We start from the raw sequence: 17,306 nt of genomic DNA on the forward strand, positions 1-17,306 counted from the left end.
AGTTATTACCTGTTTTTTTTTTTTAAGTAACCATTCTAATGGGTGTGAAGTAGTATATCATTGTAGTTTTGATTTGCATTTCCCTAATGATGAGTGATATTAAGCATTTTTTCATGTGCTGGTTGGCTACTTGTATATCTTCTTTGGAGAAACGTCTATTCAAATTTTTCGCCTATTTTTTTTAAAATTAATTAATTAATTAATTATTTTTGGCTGTGTTGGGTCTTTGTTGCTGCGTATGAGCTTTCTCTAGTTGCGTTGAGCGGGGGCTACTCTTCATTGCGGTGTGCAGGCTTCTCATTGCAGTGGCTTCTCTTGTTGTAGAGCATGGGCTCTAGGTGCGTGGGCTTCAGTAGTTGTGGGATGCGAGCTCAGTAGTTGTGGCTCATGGGCTCTAGAATGCAGGCTCAGTTGTTGTGGCGCACGGACTTAGTTGCTCCGTGGCATGTGGGATCTTGCTGGACCAGGGCTCAAACCCATGTCCACTGCATTGGCAGGCGGATTCTTAACCACTGCACCACCAGGGAAGTCCCTCGCCTATTTTTTTATCAGATTGTTTTTTTGTTGTTGCTGAGTTTTAGAAATTCTCTATACATTCTGGGTATTAATCCCTTATCCAATATATGACTTGCAAACATTTTCTCCCATTCCGTAGGTTGCCTTTTTACTCTGTGGACATTGTCTTTAAATGTACAAAAATGTTTTAATTTTAATAAAATCCAACCTGTCTTTTTTTTTTCTCTTACTTGCTCCTCTGGTGTCATATCCAAGAAATCACTGTCAAATCCAATATCATGAAGCTTTTGTCCTATTTTTCTTCTGAGTCTTATTTTTCTTCTAAGAGTCTTCTACGAGTCTTATACATAGTTGTTACATCTTCTTACTGCATTGAAACTTTTATTAATATATAATGTCCTTCTTTGTCTCTTGTAACCCATTTTGATCTAAAATCTATTTATTCTGATATTAGTAGAGCCACCACTGTGCTCTTTTGGATACTATTTGCATGGAGCATCTTTTTTTAGCCATTCACTTTTTTAAAAAATACATTTATTTATTTATTTTTATTTTGGCTGCACTGGGTCTTAGTTGCAGCACGTGGGATCTTTGTCACGGCATGTCGACTTCTTAGCTGCGGCATGTGAACTCTTGGCTGTGGACTTCTTAGTTGTGAAATGAGAACTCAGTTGTGGCATGCATGCAGCATCTACTTCCCTGACCAGGGATTGAACCTGGGCCCCCTGCATTGGGAGCACAAAGTCTTACCCACTGGACCACCAGGGAAGTTCCCATCCATTCACTTTCAACCTGTTTGTGTCTTTGGGTCTCAAGTGAGTCTCTTGTAGACAACATACAGTTGGATCATATAAGGTTTTTTGTTTTGTTTTGTTTTTATTAAAGTATAGTTGATTTACAATATTGTATTAGTTTCTGGTGTACAGCAAAGTGATTCAGTTATACATATATATTTTTTCACATTATTTTCAATGATAGGTTATTACAAGATACTGAATATTGTTTCCTGTGTTATACAGTAAATCCTTATTGCTTATCTACTTTATATATAGTAGTAGTGTGTATCTGTTAATCCCATACTCCTAATTTATCCCCCCATTTCCTTTGGTAACCGTAAGTTTTCTAGGTCTGTGAGTCTGTTTCTGTTTTATAAAGATTCATTTGCATTATTTTTTAGATTCCACATATAAGTGATATCATGTAATATTTGTCTTTCTCTGTCTGGCTTATTTCACTTGGCATGATGTTCTCTAGGTCCATCCATGTTGCTGCAAATGGCAATACTGCATTCTTTTTTGGATCATGTGTTTTTATCCATTCTGTCAATCTCTGTCTTTTGAGTGGAGAGTTTAATCCATTTACATTTGAAGTAATTACTGATAAGGAGGAACTTACTTCTGTCATTGTGCTATTTGTCTTCCATATGTCTTATAGCTTTGTTGCCCCTCATTTCTTGCATTACTGTCTTCTTTTGTGTTGATTTTTTGTAGTGAAAAGTCTAAATTTCTTTCTCATTTCCTTCTGTGTATATTCTACAACTATTTTCTTTGTGGTTACCATGGGGATTACATTTAATATACTAAAGTTTTAATACTCTAATTTGAATTTATACCAGCTTAACTTCAGTAACATACAAAAACTCCACTCCTTTACAGTTCTCTGCCTACCCCTTTCAGTTGCTGATGTCACAGAATTACAACTTTATACATTGCGGACCCCAAAACATAAATAATTTTTTAAAATGCATTAATCTCTTAAATTACATGAAAAACAATATTTGAAGTGACAAACCAAAGTTACAGTAATACTAGCTTTTACAATAGAAATTTTTTTCCTTAAATGTATTACTGTCTTAAATCATGTAGGAAACAAAAAGTACAATTACAAGTCATTCATTCTTTTTTTTTTTTTTTTTTTTTTTAATTTATTTATTTATTTATTTATTTTTGGCTGTGTTGGGTCTTCGTTTCTGTGAGGGCTTTCTCTAGTTGCGGCAAGCGGGGGCCACTCTTCATCGCGGTGCGTGGGCCTCTCACTATCGCGGCCTGTCTTGTTGCGGAGCACAGGCTCCAGACGCACAGGCTCAGTAGTTGTGGCTCACGGGCCTAGTTGCTCCGCGGCATGTGGGATCTTCCCAGACCAGGGCTCGAACCCGTGTCCCCTGCATTGGCAGGCAGATTCTCAACCACTGCGCCACCAGGGAAGCCCAAGTCATTCATTCTTACAGTAATAATATTAGCTTTATAATTGCCCATGTATTTACCTTTTTTGAGATTCTTATTTTTCCCCACAGCTTTGAGTTACTGTCTAGTATACTTTCATTTCACTTTTCAAGACTCCCTTGAGCATTTCTTGCAGGGCAGGTCTAGCAGTCACGAACTCCCTCAGCTTTTACCTCTGTGGGAATGTCTTAATTTCTCTCTCACTTTTGAAGGGCAGTTTTGCTGGATATAGGATTCTTGGTTGACAGTTTTTTTCTTTTAGCACTTTGCATATGTTTGGTCAACTGTTTTCTGGCCTCCAAAGTTTCTGATCAGAAGTCTTATAATCTTATTGATGATTCCTTGTATGTGATGATTCACTTCTCTCTTGCTGCTCTCAAGATTCTTTCTTTGTTTTTGGCCTTTGAAAGTTTGTTATAATGTGTTTTGGTGTGGGTCTCTGAGTTCTTCTTCCTTGGAGTTTGAGTTTTGGTTTTTTTAAAAATTTTTTTTAAAGTCTTTATTGAATTTGTTACAATATTGCTTCTGTTTTATGTTTTGGTTTTTTGGCCCTGAGGCATGTGGGATCTTAGCTCCCCGACCAGGGATCGAACCCACACCCTCTGCATTGGAAGGCAAAGTCTTAACCACTGGTCTGCCAGGGAAGGCCCCAAGAGTATGGGCTTTTTGGATGTTTATAGTTATGTCTTTCACCAAATTTGGGAATTGTTCAGACATTATTTCCTCAATTTTTCTCTCTGCCCCTTCTTCTCTCTTTCTCTATTCCCTCCCTCCCTCCTTCCCTCTACTTCTGGAACTCCCACAATGCATATATTTGTCTGCCTGATGGTATCCCACAGGTCCCTTAGGCTTTGCTTGCTTCTTGTCAGTATTCACTTTCTGTTCTTCACACTTGACAATTTCCAAATGCCTGTTTTCTTTTCTTTTCTTTTTGTTTTCTTTTTGGCCTCGCTGCACGGCTTGCATTGCAGGGTCTTACTTCCCCAACCAGGGATCAAACCCGAGCCCTGGCAGTGAAAAGGACTGAGTCCTAACCACTGGACTGCCAGGGAATTCCCCAAACTCCTATTTTCAAGTTCACTGATTCTTTCTTCTGCCTGCTCAAGAATCTGCCTTTAAATCCCTCTAGTGAATTTTTCATTTCAGTAACTGAATTTTCAGCCCCAGAATTTCTTTTTAGGTTTTCTATCTCTTTATTGATATTTACGTTTTGTTCATACATTGTTTTCTTGACTTTCTCTACATCTTCCTTTAGTTCTTTGAGATTTAAGACAGGTGTTTTAAAGTCTTTGTCTAGCAGATCTGCCATGAGGTCTTTCTCAGGGACAGTTTATGTTGATTTTTTTTTTATCCTTTGAATGGGCCATACTTTGCTGCTTCTTTGTACACCTTGTGGTTTTTTGTTGAACACCAGTCATTTCAATCTAATAAAACAGTAACTCTGGAAATCAGATTCTTTTCCCCTTCTGCAGAATTTGCTAATTTTTGATATTGTTTTTGTTTTTATGATTGTTGTAGGGTGTCTCTGTGCCAAGGATCAGCATGAGGTGTAAATTTAATGTCTTCTCAGGTCTTTTCTGACACTTCCCCTAGGCATGCACAATCACTTCCTAATTTTCCCCATATATGTGGCTGTTTTTGAATGTCCTAGACTTTAATGTCTGGCTTCCAAAAGGGAAAAAAAGTGAAAAATGAAGGGGAGAAAAAGGGCACAGGCCCTTTAAATCCCCTAGAAGTCATTTCAGCCAGAGAGGGAGGGGCTTGTAAACAATGTGAAGAGGTTCAACAAAATGGCTGCATGTCTACACCTCTATGATCAGAAGCAACAATCAGCACCCAGAGCATAGATCTCTGCTACTTAGAGGAAAGGACCTTTTTGACCATCCTAGCTCCCGGACACGCTGTGTGCAAACTGCTCTAGGAACACATGCACAGATGCCTGGCACTGGCTGAGGGTGGGGGGATGGGTAGCTGCTACTGTGCTGAGCTGAAATTGACTGAAATGAACCACAATTTACCCTCCAATTCTTCCCCTAGAAGTTTCAAGCCTTCAACAGACTCCAAATTTCCAAAATAGTTACATCAGACAGATTATGCCAGTGCAATTGTTGTCTATGTGGGGAAACAGATTCTTGATCCTTTCTACTCTGCCACCTTCCCAGAATCCCTCTTTCTCTCTTTTTTTTTTATTATTAAATTTATTTATTTATTTATTTATTTATGGCTGCGTTGGGTCTTCATTGCTGCACACGGGCTTTCTCTAGTTGCGGCGAGCAGGGGCTACTCTTTGTTGTGGTGCACGGGCTTCTCGTTGCATTGGCTTCTCTTGTTGCGGGCATGGGCTCTAGGCCTGCGGGCTTCAGTAGTTGTGGCACGCGGGCTCAGAAGTGTGGCTCACGGGCTCTAGAGCGCAGGCTCAGTAGTTGTGGCACACGGGCTTAGCTGCTCTGCAGCATGTGGGATCTTCCTGGACCAGGGCTGGAAGCCGTGTCCCCTGCATTGGTAGGCAGACTCTCAACCACTGAGCCACCAGGGAAGTCCTCCCTCTCTCTTTTTAATACTATTTTCGTGTGACTTTTTTCAGTAAGGCCATAAACTAAATTCTGTGTCCAGTGGCTTTAAAACTGGAAATCTGTATGGCTTATCAGGCCTCTCTGGCCCTGAAATGACTGTTGTCAATTAATGCCTTGCATACTAGATTGCTTGGGGGAAGTTGGGGGGGGGAGGTGGTGGGGAACAGAAATGGAAGAGGTTTGGGAAAGACACTATTAGTTTCTAAACCCGATCCTCATTCCCAACCCTTCTCCCTTGCTTGCCTCCCATTATAAAGGCTGAAAAGCCAGATACTCATTTTTCCAGCTTCCCATGGAGCTAAGATTAAATCCATCATACAGTTCAGGCCAATGAGACACAGAAATCCACTGCAGGTTGGGGCAGAAGACTGCATTTCTGGGATAGCATTTGCTTCCTTACAAAAGGGAAAGCTAGAAGAAGAAAATTCCTGGTGCTACTCCTTTTTTCTTCCTCATCCTCTGACAGTGAGGCAACACACTTGAGACTAAAAGGTAAAACAGCTAAAAATGGCAGAACAGAGAGGTAGAAAGTCCTCAATAACCTTGCTTAATTGCTCAGTCTTAATTCTTAGACTTCTTGTGTTACAGGTGTTCATGAAGTTTTAAGCTACCGTTAGGTACTTGTAGCTGAAACCATTCCTAACCAATACATGATGGTTTTCAGGATATAGATTTTTTCCTCATTTTCTATGTAAGGAACGTGGATATGGAATATGCAATAAAATATCTCGTTCTATACCTTTAAGAATACTTATCAATTGGACCCTAATGTGGAATTCCATTTTCATTTTCACATAGTATACCAAATAAATTATTCTATCTCATCATCAATTTTTGCCTTAGGGCTCCTTAAAAACAATAGCTATATAGTGTCTGAGTTGGGAAAGACAAAACAGTAAGAGAGAGGCACCCTATCAAGCTGCTCTTGAAACTGAAGGAGTTAAAGATCACTCTTGACTAAGGTATGGAGTTTCAGGCAGAAGGACATCTTTTCTCATTCCTGGCTGCCCCTCTCCCTCAGTACCTAATGGCTGGCTCTTTACTAAATGCAGGGCACTCTTGGGAACTATGCTAAAGAATTAACCACAACAGATCCATTATCTTTCTTTAGATGGTAGCTACTTACTTGGATGGATTAAATGCTCAACAAACTTTAAAGGACCAGTGCCTAGGAGCAGAGAAATCCCAGGGACAATTCAGCAGGGCTTGGTCCCCTGTCAGTTACATGGTTAATTGCTTTCTCCATAGCTCTTGCCTAATGGTAGACCTTTTAGTATTCTACTTTCCAGATGTAGCCACTTAGTTGGGGTACCATTAAAGTTCCCAAAGGGACAACTTTAGTTCTTAACAAAGCAAGGAAACTTCTTTTTGGGTCAAAATGATTATCACACAGTCCTATTAAGTTCTTGTTGAAATTACAAACTTATATTTTTCAATCTCATCTCTCTTCCCAAGTTCTTATTAGGATATTACGAGCCCTTGAAAACCATCAAGTACTTTTTTTGTTGTTGTTTGTTTGTTTTTTAAATTAATCAATTTATTTTTTGGCTGTGTTGGGTGTTCGTTGCTGCACATGGGCTTTCTCTAGTTGTGGCAAGTGGGGGCTACTCTTCATTGTGGTGTGCGGGCTTCTAATTGAGGTGGCTTCTCTTTTTGCAGAACACAGGCTCTAGGCGCGTGGGTTTCAGGAGCTCCAGCATGCGGGTCCTACAGCACAGGCTCAGTAGTTGTGGCTCACGGGTTCTAGAGCTCAGGCTCAGCAGTTGTGGCACATGGGCTTAGTTGCTCCGTGGCATGTGGGATCTTCCTGGACTGGGGATTGAACCCATGTCCCCTGCATTGGCAGGCAGATTCTTAACCACTGCTCCACCAGGGAAGTCCCAAAGAACATCAAATACTTTTATCGTCTAATTTCCTACACAGTAAGTGATGTCATCCCTGGATCTCACATATGGGTGGGAAGGACAAACATGCAGTGTGAACAGTGTGGACCATAACCATTAAAGTTAGGAAAATCTACTACACTGTGTTTTTCTCTTGGGCTGCTGAAAATTTCATTATGGAAAAAGAATATTCTAAACACTTCTTGATAATACAGGAGATTCTGAATGCTTACAACAAACTGAGCAGAGCATATATGAGTCACAGTACAGAGCATACAATGACTAAAACCCTGCCTTGTAAGGGCATATACAATTTACTACTGTAACAGTTAAGCCAAAAGAAAAATTAAAGCTGGGGAAGAGAGAGAGCGACGGAGAGAGAAAGACAGAGGGAAGAGGAGAAGGAGAGAGAGATCTCGGTCTCCAAAACTGAGTGCTTAGATTGTTGGGGCAAGCTTACAAGATTACACTCACTCACTCTAAAATAATTTCAAAATGCAGCAATACACTTTTGTTTTAAACAAGCTATCAAATCTTAAGTGCCCAGAGCCTTAGCAACCATAGAAGAGGTTACAGGCTGATAAAGAAATGGGCAAAGACAAGACTCAAATGGTTTGGCAGTCTCTAGAATAAACCAGAAGCTTATACAGGGTATACTGATTCTGCCTTGTCACCTTAATTTAATGCAGAAAAAACTTCTTACCCTGATTTGTTGACATATTCGGCTGATTTATCTTTGTGTCTAACTTGGAAAGTTTTGAAATAAAACCAGGCAAATGGCAAACTCATTAAATTTGGATGAGTTTAATGTTTAAAAGCAAACATGCTTTTTAGCCATTAGAGATATATTTTAGAATGTTGGCCACTGAATAGAAGTCTATAATAAAAGAACACAGGCAGGCAGGGGAAAAGAATGGAATCTATGCTGCCTAACAGTAACACTTATCCACATGCTCCTTGACTTTCATAGTGATCCAATATAGCAACAACATCAAATACTGGGGAAACTGCCCCTGCTAACCTCTCCAGCCTCACCTCTTGCTGCTCTCCACCAAAATTTATGCTCCAGCAACATAAAACTATCTGCAGTTTCTCTGAACATGCTATGCTGTTTCATTCTTTTGTATCTGCTGTTCTCTTATGTGTGGAATGTTCTTCTCCACCTTCTCTGTCTGGCAAATTTCTATTTACCTTTCAAAACCAGTTAGAGCATCATTTCCTACATGAAACCTTCCCTGATGTCTAATAGACCTCTCAATACTTGCAAATACTTACATTATTACATTTATCATTTTACGAGTAATTACATTTTTATGTGTCTGCTTCCCCTATGAGACAATGAATCTGTTGATGTCTTATCCATCTTTCTGTCACAATATCTAGCATGGTGTCTAGCACATTGCAGATATTCAAATATTTTTTTATTAAATTGAACCCACAAAAGCTAAAGAAGCTCTGAATGAATTGAGAAAATTATTCATGGACTAGTTTTTGGAAACCTGTCCCCAGGCTTACTCAAGTTTGGAGGTACCTGGAAAAATACACAACAGCAAATGCCTTGATTTTTAACAATGGATCCTTTGTGTACACTAAGTCTCTCACTAGAGACATTTGTGAAAACCAACAGTCAATTTTTGATTGTGGTCTAAAATGATAACAAATTGCTCCAGTTACATAGAACCCCCACCCCCCCACCTTCCCCCCCATTATATCAGAATGGAGACAAACCAGCAGGTGGTAATGGGATCCTATTAACCTTCATATCACATTACAACAGGCCCATCTGTTAGGAGAAGAGAGAAGAGAAAGGATAAATATAAAAACCGTCAAGCACACCGATGGGTCTCAGGGAGGATCTAAGTAGACTCTGGTACCCCTAGTCCCCACTTCTTGGTAACAACTCACTATAGCAAACTGCTAATTTCAACCATAGTGTGGTAGGCCAATAATAGCTCCTATACTAGTTTGCTAGAGCTGACAAAGTACCACAAACTTGGGGTCTTAAACAACAGAAATTTATTGTCTCATAATTCTGGAGGCCAGAGTTTGAAATCAAGGTGTCAGCAGGGCTGGTTCCCTCTGAAGGATGAGAAGGAGAATCTGTCCCATGTTTCTCTCCTAGCTTCTGGTGGTTTACCAGCAATCTTTGGTCTTCCTTGGCTTGTGGCAGCATAACTCCAATCTTTATTCCCTGGGTGTACGTCTGTGTCCTGTTTCCTCTTTTTATAAGGACACCAGTTATACTGGATTAGGGGCCTACCCTACTCCAGTATGACCTCATATCAACTAATTACGTCTATGATCCTATTTCCAAATAACGTCACATTCTAAGGTACTTGGGACTAAGATTTCAACATGTAAATATAGGTGCACAATTCAACCCATAACAGTTCTCAAAGATATGCCCATGTTCTAATTCCTAGAACCTGTGAATGTTACCTTATATGATGACTAAATTAAGGGTTTTGAGATGAAGAGGTTATCCTAGACTATACAGTTGGGCCCTCAATGCCATCACAAGTATCCTTATAAGAGAGAGGCAAAGAAGAAGGTGATGTGAAGGCAGAATCGGAGATTGGAGTGATGTGGCCACAAGCCAAAAAATGTTGGAAGCCACCAGAAGTTGGAAGAGGTAAGGAAAGGATTCTCCTGAGAGCCTCCAGAGGGAGCATGGCTCTGCCTGCACCTTGATTTCGGACTTCTGGCCTCCTGAACTGTGAGCATAACGAATATGGTAGATATTAAACCAACTATCAATAATCACTTTAAATGTCAATAGTCTAAATACACCAATTAAAAGAGATGATCAGAGTGGATCAAAAAACAAGACCCAACTATATATTGTTTATAGGAAACACACTTTAAATATAAAGACATGTATAGATTAAAAGTAAGGGGATGCAGAAAGATAAACCATGGTAACACTAATCAAAAGAAAGGGGAGTAGCTATATTAATTTCAGACACAGCAATCTTCAGAGCAAGGAAAGTCATCAGGGATAAAGAGGTATTACATAATGATAAAGGGATAAATACTTCAAAAAGACCAAAAAAATCCTTAATATACACGTGCCTAATAACAGAGTGTCAAAATAAATGAGACCAAAACTGATAGAACTGCTAGGAGAAATAGATGAATCCACTATTATAGTCAGAGACTTTGACACTCCTCTATCAGAAATGGACAGATCCAGCAGGCAGAAAATCAGTAAGGATATAGTTGAACTCAACAGCACCATCAATCAACTGAATATAATTGACATCTACAGAATACTTCATCCAAGAATAGCAGATTACACATTCTTCTCAAGTTCACATGGAAGGAACATTCACTAAGACAGACCTCACTTGAGGCCATATAACACACCTTAACAAATTTAAGAGAATGGAAATCATACAATGTCTGCTCTCAGATGACAATGGAAAAGAAAAGCAAATTAAAGCCAAAGTAAGCAGAAGAAAATTAATAATAAAAATTAGAACAGAAATCAATGAAATTAAAAACAGGAAATCAATAAAACCAAAACCTGATTCTTTGAAAAGATCAATAAAGTTGATAAACCTTTAGATAAGCTAACTAAGAAAAGAAAGAAAGGGACTTCTCTGGTGGTCCAGTGGTAAAGAATCCACCTTACAGTGCAGGGGACATGGGTTCAATCCCTGGTCAGGGAACTAAGATCCCACATGCCATGGGGCAACTAAGCCTGTGCACCACAACTACTGAGCTCAGCACCTCAACTAAAGAGCCTGCATGACACAAACTACAGAGCCTGCGTGACGCAAACTACAGAGCCCATGTGCTCTGGAACCCACACGCCACAACAGAGCCCACACGCTCTGGAGCCTGTGCACCACAACAAGAGAAGAGGAAAACCCGCATGCCACAACTAGAGAGAAGCCCGCGTGCTGCAATGAAAGATCCCGCATGCCTCAACAAAGATCCTGCATGCCGCAACTAAGACCCAACGCAGCCAAAAGAAAAAAAAATTAAGTACAACCTAATGAAATCTGAACATGTTATGAGACTACAGGGTAGGGAGAGACCAGTTTTATAAGAATTGGGGACGTCATCATAAAGGAAAATAAAGATAATATTAAAAAAAAAGAAAAGAGAGAAGACACAAATTACTAGTATCAGATATGAAAGAGGGACACCACTCCAGATTACATGGATGTTAAAAGGATAATAAAGGACTATTATGAACAACTCTATGCCCACTAACTTGATAACCTAGACGAAATGGGCCAATTCCTTAAAAGACACAATCTGCTAAAACTCACACAAGAAGAAATGGACAATCTGAATAGGTCTATATCTATTAAATAAATTGACTCCATAATAACAACCTTCCAAAACAGAAAGCACCAGGCCCAGATGGGTCCACTGGTGAATTCTAGCAAACATTTAAGGAATAAATTATACCAATTCCCTACAATCTCCTCTAGAGGATAGAAGCAGTGAATACTTCCTAACTTATTCTGTGAGGCCAGCATTACTCTAATACCCAAACCAGAGAAAGACATTACAAGAAAAGATGACTACAGACCATTCTCTGTCATGAACATGGATGCAAAAATCCTCAATAAAATATTAGTAAATCAAATCCAACAATGTATAAAAAGAATTATAAACCACAACCAAGTGGGATTTATCTCAAGTATGCAAGGCTTGTTCAACATTCAAAAATTAATTAATGTAATCCATCACATCAGCAGGCTAAAGAAGAAAAATCACATGATCATATCAATAGATAAAGAAAAAGCATCTGACAAAATCCTACACCCATTCATGATAAAAACTCTCAGCAAACTAAGAATATATGGGAACTTCATTAACTTGATAAAGAACACCTACAGAATACCTACAGTAAACATTATACTTAATGGTGAAAAACTCAAAGCTAAGATCTAGAACAAGGCAATGGGGCTTCCCTGGTGGCGCAGTGGTTGAGAGTCTGCCTGTCGATGCAGGGGACACGGGTTCGTGCCCTGGTCTGGGAGGATCCCACATGCCGCGGAGCAACTAGGCCTGTGAGCCACAACTACTGAGCCTGCGCATCTGGAGCCTGTGCTCCGCAACAAGAGAGGCCACGATAGTGAGAGGCCCGCGCACCACGATGAAGAGTGGCCCCCGCTTGCTGCAACTGGAGAAAGCCCTCGCACAGAAACGAAGACCCAACACAGCCAAAAATAAATAAATAAATAAATAAAAATTAAAAAAAAAAAAAAGAACAAGGCAATGATGTCCCCCACTCTCACCACTCCTTTTCAGCACTGTACTGGATATCCTAGCTAATGAAATAAGATAAGAAAAGGAAATAAAAGTCACAGAGATTGGGAAGAAAGAAAGAAAACTGTTCGCAGATGACATGATCATCTATGTAGAAAATCCAAAAGAAAAAACTCCCAGAATAAACAATTATAGCAAAGTTACAGGATACAAGGTTAATATACAAATGTCAACTGTTTTACTATATACCAGCAATAAGCAAGTGGAATTTGAAATTAAAAACACGATGCCTTTTACATTAGTACCTCTGAAAATGAAATACTTAGGTGTAAATCTAACAAAATATGTAAAAGATCTATATGAGGAAAATTATAAAACTCTGATGAGAGAAATCAAAGAACTAAATAAATGGGTATTTATTGTCAAGATGTCATTTCTTCCCAACTTGATCTACAGATTTAATGCAATCCCAATCAAAATCCCAGCAAGTTATTGTGGATGTTAACAAACTGATTCTAAAGTTTATATGGAGAGGCAAAAGACCCAGAATAGCCAACACAATACTGAAGAAGAACAATGTTGATAGACTGACACTACCTAACTCCAAGATATACTATAAAGCTATAGGTAATCAAGATGATGTAGTATTGGTGAAAGAACAGATTAAAAGATCAATGGGACAGAACAGAGAGTCCAGAAATAGACCCATATAAATATAGTCAACTGATTTTTAACAAAGTAGCAAAGGCACACATTCTCAAGTGCACATGGACTATTCTCCAGGATAGACCACATGTTAGGCCACAAAACAAGTCTTAATAAATTTAAGAATACTGAAATCATATCAAGCATCTTTTCTGACCGCAGTGGTATGAAACTAGAAAACTGGAAAATTCACAAATATGTTGAAATGAGACATGCTACTGAACAACCAATGGGTCAAAATGAAGAACTTGAAAGAGAAATAAAAAAATACCTTGAGACAAATGAAAATGGAAATATAAGATACCAAAACTTATGGGATGCAGCAAAATCAATTCTAACAGGGAAGCTAAGAAAACTAAATACCTACCTCAAGAAACAAGAAAAATCTCAAATAAACAACTTAACTTTACAGTTCAAGGAACTTAAAAAGAACAAACAAGGCCCTAAGTTAGGAGAAGGAAAGAAATAACAAAGATCAGACCAGAAACAAATGAATTAGAGGGACGTCCTTGGTGGCGCAGTGGTTAAGAATCTGCCTGCCAATGCAGGGCACGTAGGTTCGAGCCCTGGTTCGGGAAGATCTCACATGCTGTGGAGCAACTAAGCCCATGTGCCACAACTACTGAGCCTGCGCTCTAGAGCCTGCGAGCCAAAACTACTGAGCCCGCGTGCCTAGAGCCCGTGCACCACAACGAAAAGTAGCCCCCACTCGCCGCAACCAGAGAAAGCCCGCGCGCAGCAATGAAGACCCAACACAGCCAAAAACAAATAAACAAACAAATAAATAAATTTATATATATATATATATATAAAAGAATTAGAGACTACAAAGACAATAGAAAAGATCAATGAAACCAAGAGCTGGTTCTTTGAAAAGATAAACAAAATTGACAAACCACCAAGAAAAAGAGGACAAAAACAAAAAAACAAGAAAAGCAAAAAACCAAAACAAACAAAAAAACACCACAGAAATGAAAGAGACATTCCAACTGGTACCTCAGAAATACAAAGTATCATAAGAGACTACTACAAACAATTGTAAGTCAACAAACTGGGCAACCTTAAAGAAATGGATAAATTCCTAAAAACATACAACCTTCCAAGACTGAGTCATGAAGAAACAGAAAATATGAACAGACTGTTTACCAATAAGGAGACTGAGTCAGTAATTAAAAACCTCCCAACAAACAAAAGTCCAGCACCAGATGGCTTCATTGGTGAATTCTACCAAACATTCAAAGAAGTATTAATACCAATCCTCAAACTTCCAACAAATAAAAGAGGAGGGAATACTTCCAAACTCATTTTACAAGGCCAGCATTACCCTGATACCAAAACCAGTCAAGGACACCACAAGAAAAGAAAATTATGGGCCAATATCCCTGATAAACTTAGATGCAAAAATCCTCAACAAAATAGTAACAGAATTCAACAATACTTTAAAAACATCATATACCATGATCAAGTGGGATTTATTCCAGGGATGCAAGGATAGTTCAACACCCAAATCATTCAATGTGATACACCACATTTACCAAATGAAGGACTGCATTCGATCATCTCACTAGATGCAGAAAAAGCATTTGACAAAATTCAACAACCATTATGATAAAAATTCTCAACAAAGTGAGTATAGAGGGAACATACCTCAACATAATAAAGGCCATACATGGCAAGCCCACAGTTAACACCATACTGAACAATGAAAAGCTAAAAGCTTTTCCTCTAAGAGGAACAAGACAAGGATGCCCACTCTTGCCACTTTTATTCAACATAGTACTGCAAGTCCTAGCCAGAACAATTAGGCAAGAAAAAGAAATAAAAGGCACCCAAATTGAAAAGGAAGAAGCAAACCTGTCATAATTTGCAGATGATACATAGAACACCCAAAGACCACCAGAAAATTCTTAGAACTAATAAGTGAATTCAGCAAAGTTTCAGGACACAAAATCTATACACAAAAAGTCTATTGCATTTCTAGACACTAATAATGAACTATCATAAAGAGAAATTCAGAAAACAATCTCATTTATAATCACATCAAAAATAATAAAATACCTAGGAATAAATTTCACCACAAAAGTGAAAGATCTGTACACTGAAAACTCTAAGACACTGACAAAAGAAACTGAAGAAGACACAAATAAATGGAAAGATATTCATGCTCATGGACTGGAAGAATTAATACTGTTAAAAAGCCCATACTACCCAAAGCAATATACAGGTTCAATGCAATCCCTATCAAAATTCCAATAGCATTTTTTCACAAAAAGAACAAACATTCCTAAAATTCACAAAAGACCCTGAATAGCCAATGCAATCTTGAGAAAGAACAAAGCTGGAGCATCATGCTCCCTGATTTCAAACTATAGTACAAAGCTACAGTAATCAAAACAGTATGGTATTGGCATAAAAACACACACATATATCAATGAAAGAGAGCCCAAAATAAACCCCTGCATATATGGTTAATTAATTTATGACAAGACTATACAATGGGGGAAAGGACAGTCTCCTCCATAAATGGTGTTGGGAAAAACTGGACAACCACATGCAAAAGAATAAAACTGGACCACTATCTTGTACCACATACAAATATTAACTCAAAATGAATTAAAAACTTGAATGTAAGACCTGAAACCATAAAACTCTTTAGGAAAAAACATAGGCAGTAAGCTCCCTGACATCCATACTGGTGACTTTTTTTGGATCTGACATCAAAAGCAAAGGCAGCAAAAGCAAAAATAAACAAGTGGGACTATATCAAACTAAAAAGCTTCTGCACAACAAAGAAAATCATCCACAGAATGAAAACGCAACCTACTGAAGAGGAGAAAGTATTTACAAATCATATATCTGATAAGGGGTTAATATCCAAAATATATAAAGAACTCAAAAGCAAAAACCCACACAATTCAATTTAAAAATGTCACAAGATCTGAACAGATATTTTTCCAAAGAAGACATACAGATGGCCAACTGATACGTGAAAAGATGTGGAACAACACTAATCTGTAACCATGGATACAGAGGGCCAGTCATATGTGGAATCTTAAAACAAAACAAAAGCCCACTAAACTTACAGAGAACAAACTGGTGGTTACCAACGGTGGGGGGGGGGGGTTAAGGGGGTCAAATGGGTGAAGGGGGTCAAAAGGTACAAACTTTCAGTTATAAAATAAATAAGTCATGGGGATGAAAGGTACAGCATGGTGACTACAGTTAATATATTACATATTTGAAAGTTGCTAAGAAAGTAAAAGTTCTCATCACAAGAAAAAAATTCTGGGACTTCCCTGGTGGTCCAGTGGCTAAGACTCCATGCTCCCAATGCAGGGGGCCCAGGTTTGATCCCTGGTCAGGGAACTGGATCCCACATGCCGCAACTAAAGATCCCACACGCCGCAACTAAAGATCCCACATGCGGCAACTAAAGATCCTGCATGTTGCAATGAAGATCCCACACATGGCAACGAAGATTCCACGTGCTGCAACTAAGACCTGGCACAGCCAAATAAATAAATAAATAAATAAATAAATAAATAAATAAAAAAGAAAAAAATTCTGTAATTATATATGGTGATGGATGTTAACTAGATTTACTGTGGTGATCATTTTGCAGTATATATAAATATCAAATCATGCTGTACACCTGAAACTAATATGTTATATGTCAATTATATCTCATTTTTTTTTTAAAGGAGCAAAAGCAATATAGTGGAGCAAAGATAATCTTTTCAACAAATAGTGCTGGGACAACTAGAAATCCATATGCAAAAAAGTGAATTTGGACACAGACTTTAAATCCTTTGCAAAAACTAACTCAAAATGGATCACAGACATAAACGTGAAACACAAAACTATAAAACTCCCAGAAGATAACACAGGAAAAGACCCAGGTAATCTTGGGTTTGGCAATGACTTTAGAGACAACAACAAAGGCATAATCAATAAAAGAAATAATTGATAAGCTGGACTTCATTAAATAAAAACTTGTGTTCTGTGAAAGACAATGTCAAGAGAATGAGAAGGTAAGCCATAGCCTGGGAAAAAGTATTTGCAAAAGACACATTTGATAGAGGACTGCTATCCAAAATACATAAAGAACTCTTAAAACTCAACAATAAGGAAACAACCCAATTAAAAAATAGGCCAAAGACCTTAACAGACATCTCGCC

At 38.5% G+C, this 17,306-nt stretch overlaps 1 protein-coding gene across 4 annotated transcripts in view; it reads right to left on the reverse strand.

Moving 5' to 3' along the window:
• Nucleotides 1–17,306, reverse strand: part of LOC132373240 (cyclic AMP-dependent transcription factor ATF-7) — a 91,689-nt gene that overhangs the window by 39,771 nt on the left and 34,612 nt on the right. The window contains exon 3 of one of the 4 annotated variants that reach the window (XM_059936004.1): nucleotides 8,923–8,977. The exons of the other annotated variants lie outside the window; for them this stretch is intronic. The gene's annotated coding sequence lies outside the window, so the exon portion shown is untranslated. The remainder of the gene's footprint in view (nucleotides 1–8,922; nucleotides 8,978–17,306) is intronic. 4 annotated transcript variants of the gene reach the window in all.

This window comes from Balaenoptera ricei, chromosome 10, assembly GCF_028023285.1.
Source record: "Balaenoptera ricei isolate mBalRic1 chromosome 10, mBalRic1.hap2, whole genome shotgun sequence".
Classification (NCBI taxonomy): domain Eukaryota; kingdom Metazoa; phylum Chordata; class Mammalia; order Artiodactyla; family Balaenopteridae; genus Balaenoptera; species Balaenoptera ricei.